The 5871-nt window shown below is 47.6% G+C and overlaps 1 pseudogene; it reads left to right on the top strand.

The window, feature by feature from the left end:
* Positions 1 to 3654: 3654 nt before the first annotated feature.
* Positions 3655 to 4439, top strand: LOC122241840 (annotated as a pseudogene).
* Positions 4440 to 5871: the final 1432 nt, after the last annotated feature.

Genomic DNA, 5871 nt, shown 5'->3' with positions numbered 1-5871 from the left:
AAAAAAATAATAACAAAGGCAATTTCGATTGTGATCTGACACTTGCAACCAAAAAAAAAAAAAAAAAAAGAAAGAAATCATGACTAAAGCACTCGGGAACATCAACATTTAAAATGTGTTTCTTCAGTGTTTGAAGTTTGCCTTTACACATACATGGTGATAACAGCTGATTGATTAGCCCAACGCTGTCTGCTTAGCCTCTTTCTACAGTGCCCCCAGCAGGAAAGGTGGAAGCCACATCTCTCACTCCCTTTGAAGCCAGGATTCCGCATGAGACTGAGGCTCTGCCAGAAGGATGAGCTTGGGAGAGACCCTGATTGGAAACCGGGTGGTCTGAAGACACTTGCCCTCATGAGGGACTTGATCCGCACAGAATTGCATGCGGAGAGAGGCACAGGGTGCGGGGCACCGCTTTGCCGGCACAGTTCCCGCTAGAGCTGCTTGGTGCCAGCAGCTTGGCGGTGGCTTTGATTTAGGAGCCTTCTCACTGGGCAGAGGCAGAGCAGTTCCGTTGCGTGTGCGGGGTTCCTGGAAGTTTCGCACTCCCGACCTTTATGTGAACTGTCTGTGCTCTTAGGCAAGCCCCTTTTGATTCCACCAGCTGGACTATATTTTTCAGTTTGTTACTAACAACCTTGATCAATACCCTGCAAAGTACATGCTTCTAGGGAAACAAACAATAGGCCCCGTCAATTTTCCAACAGGTTTTGTAATCCAGAAAAGGCAACACATTTGTTGGCTTAAGCGATAGGAAATGGAGGAAGAAGCCCCGAAAAAAAGCAGTAACATCTATGAGGGAAGTGCTCAACGGGCCATTTAGAAGAGGACACAGCAGCAGAATCAACTGTTACAGAGGAGTGAAGTGTTGAAATTAGGCCACTGCACTTGGCAGGTTCAGGGAAGTAGAGGGGCAGAATTCTAATTGCAGCAGTGAATTGAGAAGTGAATGAACGATAAGAAAGTACAGGGAGTAGCGAGTATTTTTTGAAGCGAACACGTTGTGAAGTAAAGGAAGGAAAAAGGATGATAGGCCGATTTTGAGGAAGAAGGAAAGTTCTTTTAATTTCCTTCTTTTCTTTCTTTTTTAGTCCATAGACACAAGAGAAAGAGCCACTGGGGCAGGAGAGATTGAAGATAAAAGGAAGAAGGAGTACTTGATAAGGCTAAGTCCCAGAGGAGGGCAGCAGGGACAGGATCCAGAGCAGAGAGGGACAGGATCCAGAGCAGAGAGGGACAGGATCCAGAGCAAAAGGGTCCAGCTCACTCTGCACAGGAGGAAGTACTCCTCCGAGGACAGTTCAACAAAGATGGTGGTCAAGATGCACGAGAACTCAGAGAGAAGTGTGGACTTTGTGCAGGATGGTTTCCCTTTCTCTGCGGAGGAGGAGCAGGCCACCTGCTGATGGCGAGAAGGACGGTGACAGGGTCTGTGTGGTGAACTGCAGAGGCCGCTTTGGGGCGTGTGAAAGGACACTGGAGCGGTCACGCTTGGCCAACAGCAGGTGACAGAAAACCTTGCTCAAACTGCCTGGGACGAAAAAGGAACTCCTGGTTCATGTAGTGAAAAGTCCAAGGCCTGAGCGGCACCTGGGAGTTCAAACAATGCCATCAGAACTCGGTTTCTTTCCCTCCCTCTGCTAATGTTGGCTCCAATTCTCGGACACCACTGCCCAGTCCCTGACAAGGGAAAAAGGAGTCGTTTTCCTCCCGGAGGAGGGCGTGCCCGAGCGCTGACAAGGAGCTGGACCAGACCAATTTGGGTCTTAAACTCATCCTCCGACCAATCACCCAGGCCCAGATTTGGAGTACTCTGATTGGCTCGCCCCAGGACATGTGATCGCCTCTGACCCAATCACTGCAGCAGGGGGATTTCAGCGCGCTGAAGAGCCCGCCCTGCGGACGGTGCGGGGAAGGGTTTTAACCCGATTTCCTTGAAGGCGGAGGGAAGGACGTGGAGTGCCAACCCCAGGCATTGGTTTAGGACGAGGAGGGCTCGTTGAGTTCTTCGTCAGGTGGAAAGGGGAGCCTTCTGCCGCCCGAGCCAGGGAGGAACTTCGGATGACCGGCCGTCTGAAACAGCCCCGCCGGCACCGAGAAGAGGAGACAGCAAAATACGAATAAAAGGATTGTGAGGAGGGCCCCAAGGTTAGCACAAATACCTGGTTGAGTCCGTCAGCACCGTTATGAAACTTTTGTTGTTGTTGTTGTTGTTGTTAAGCAGCACTTCCTGGCCCGCGCTGGAGGATAAGGAAATGTTGATAGAAATACACGCGCAGGGGCACCTGGGTGGCTCAGTGGGTTAAGCCTCCCACTCTTGATTTCGGCTGAGGTCATGATCTCGTTGGTCACGGGTTCCATACCCACGTCGGGCTCTGTGCTGACAGCTCAGAGCCTGGAGCCTGCTTTGGATTCTGTGTCCCTCCCTACCTGTCTCTCTCTGTCCCTGCCCTGCTCCTCTCTCTCTCTCAAAAATAAATAAACTGAAAGGAAGGAAGGAAAGGAGGAAAGAAAGAAAAAAGGGAAGGAGGGAAGGAAGGAAAGAAAGAGAAGGAAGGAAGGAAGGAGAAGGAAGGAAGGGATGCACCCACAGCAGAGTTATAGCCAGGGTGCAGAGTGGGAAATTCCCCCGACTTACCCTTGAAGGCACTCGTTTCTGACATAGGCAGTCCCCAGTCGAGCAGCTGACGTGGCCCACAGCCTCCTGCGCAGGCAAATTTACTCCTGGGAAGAATGTAATGACATACTTTGGAATGATCCCCGATGAGGAACGAGTGAGGGTCTGTGACATGTGTGCCTCTTTGGATTTGATGTGCTCCCCTTAATCACATGTAGCTAAGCCAGGACTTGAAAAAGCTGGGCCACCAGGGAATTGGCATGGGATTTGCACAGAATCTGCTTTGAGTTTTAATTTTACGTCGCTCCCCTTAGGGTGTTCTTAATAGGAGCGATGTTTCTTGATTCCCGAACTCATCCCCGCCCTCGGTCTCAATTTTTCCCATTCACTCCTTACAATAGCCAAAATCTTCCACACCACACATCTGCAGCTGAGACAAGAAACACTGAGCCTGGTGGCGGGACAACTTTGAGACTAGGCAGGGAAGACATCAGAGGATACGGATGGACTTAAGTACGTATCATGGGAAGAACAAGAGAGTGAAGTTCTATGTGCCTGGTAGAGTAATCTTTCTAGAGCACAGCTCTGACCAGTCTGTCCTCTGCTCGCTTTTTCTTTTTTTTAATTAAGTTTGCACAAACATTCTCAATGCCTAAAGAATAAAGTTCAGAACCCTAGGCATGGCATTCTAGATCCTTCAAGCTCTGTCCCCAAACTTTCCTTTCATGATTTAAAATTTTTATGTTTAAATATTAAAGATTTCAGTACACAGAGAAGTTCAGAGAAAAGGATGATACACCCAAGTGCCCACAAGAAAAATTAGACTGTTCGTTGGTTTACCGTATCTGTTTCATATCTTTGTGTAAAGAAAGTCTTAGACGAGGCCTCGGGGGCAGCTGGGACCTTGGGCACCTGCATTGGCCCCACAGGTTGGGGGGGGGGCACTGCCTGGTTCCTTGACGGCCCGTGGGTGGGCCAGGCATCTCGGGTGGGACTGGGTGCCTGCCATCAGCCAGGGGGTCGGCCCCATGGAGGGGTACCGCTCTGAGGTGAGGACAGAGCACCAGCAGCCTGTTCGGTACCTGGAAGAGGAGAACCGAGGAACTGCGGTGCTTGGGATAAGCAGAGCTTGTGCCAGAAACCCATTCAGTAAAAGCTGATAAAAATGCCCTCGAAAGCTGTGGATGCTTTCGAATCTGATTCAAAAGCGCGGACGGTAATAGTCAGGAGTGAAGTCCCAGGAATATTCTGTGCTGCTGCTGACCTTAAGAAGAGAGTCCAAGTGAATCCCAGTGAAGTTGGTCCTTTTGTCTCCAAAATGAGAGCAGTGATGAATGAAATAGAGGCGGGGGGGGTCACAGCCACTGCCAGGCGCTATCGGGATGGTCCTCATCAAAGACTTCATCTTCTCGTGTGCTCGATGGCCAAGAAGCCAAAGCAGTGGGCTTGATCAGCCACGTTCTAGAACAGAACCAGGACAGGAATGCTGCCCAGCCCACGCAAGGCCTTGGACCTGGCAGGAAAGTTTTTACCTCAGGGACCTGTTGCAATAAAAATGGCAAAATCAGCAATTAATCAAGGGATGGAGATTGATTTAGTAACAGGATTCGCCATAGAAGAAGCTTGTTATGCTCAGACTCTTCCAACAAAAGACAAGCTTGAAGGTCTTCTTGCTTGTAAAGAGAAAAGGTCTCCTCGCTCTAAAGGAGAAAAGAAGAAACAGAAATCTTTACAAGGCCAGTGTAATAAATGTACTTCCGGAAGTGTCTTTCAAATCCACATGTGCCTCAGACCCTGGAGTGCCAATGACCAAGGTGAAGAGTGAGTTATCTGTAGAGTGAATTAGCATCTGGAGTGGACCCATATGAATACTTTGTCCAAATGTGTCTCGTGTCGTATGCATTCAGATTTATAAAGCTGGTCGTGGGTGCTGTCAGAGACAGATTCAAAATTAGACACACATTTTTAATATCCCCTGCATACAAGGCTTTCTGCCCTTAATTTTATAATGTGAATAACTAATATATCGCACACTCGAGGAAGTAATATGGATTGTATGCCTGCTGTGCCTCAATACAAAATAAAATTATTTCTATCTACCAAAAAAATGAAAAGTCTTACAGATAGAGTGGAAGCTCCCAGCTACCCTGCATGCCCGTGTAGAGTTCAAAGTGTCATGACCGTCCCGGAAGGAATCACTATCCTGAAGTTGCTCTGCATCATTGTTATCCATGTTTATGTGTTTTTGTTAATTATAGGTTTCTGTAGACACCATATGGTATTATTCAAGGAGATTTAAACTCCTGTATTAATTAAATCACACTATACATATCACCTTCTAACTTGCTTTTTAAATTCAATGTTTTTGATATTTATCCATGTTAGTAATGTCGATCTAATTCATCTATTTATTTCAACTGTTATACTGTATTCCCATGTATGGCTATATCAAAATTTATCCATTCTTTTAAAAAAAAAATTTTTTTAATGTTTATTTATGTTTGAGAGAGAGTAAGAGAGCACAAGCAGGGGAGGGGCAGAGAGAGAGAGGGAGACACAGAATCTGAAACAGGCTCCAGGCTCTGAGCTGTCAGCACAGAGCCCAACGGGGATGGAAGCCAGGAACTGTGAGATCATGATCTGAGCCAAAGTCAGATGCTTAACCAACTGAGCTACCTAGGTGCCCCCAAAATAACTCTTTAAAAAATGTTTATTTTTGAGACAGAGAGAAAGAGAGCAAGAGGGGAGACGAGCAGTGAGAAAGGGAGACAGAGGATCTGTCTGAAGCGGGCTCTGTGCTGACAGCAGGGAGCCCAACTCAGGGCTCTAAGTCACAAACTGTGAGATCATGACCTGAACCAAAGTCAGACGTTTAACTGACTGAGCCACCCAGGCGCCCCACAGAAATAACTTAAAAAATTTTTTTTAAATGTTTATTATTGAGAGAGAGAGACAGACATAGTGCAAGAGGGGAAAGGCAGAGAGACGGAGACACAGAATCCAAAGCAGGCTCCAGGCTCCGAGCTGTCAGCACAGAGCCCAGCACAGAGCCCGATGTGGGGTTTGAACCCATGAACCATGAGATCATGACCTGGGCCACAGTTGGACGCTCAACCGACTGAGCCACCCAGGCGCCCCAGGCAGTGATTTTTCAAAATTGTGTTCTATTACCTATTTTGAAAACAATACAGGTAAGTGCAGAAAGTAATGAAACAGAAAACACGACTGTTAGATTACTTAACAAATCCCTCAAGAAA

This window comes from Panthera tigris, chromosome A1, assembly GCF_018350195.1.
Source record: "Panthera tigris isolate Pti1 chromosome A1, P.tigris_Pti1_mat1.1, whole genome shotgun sequence".
NCBI classification, from domain to species: domain Eukaryota; kingdom Metazoa; phylum Chordata; class Mammalia; order Carnivora; family Felidae; genus Panthera; species Panthera tigris.
Note: the sequence above shows the minus strand (reverse complement) of the source record. Positions and strands in the feature narration are given on the sequence as shown.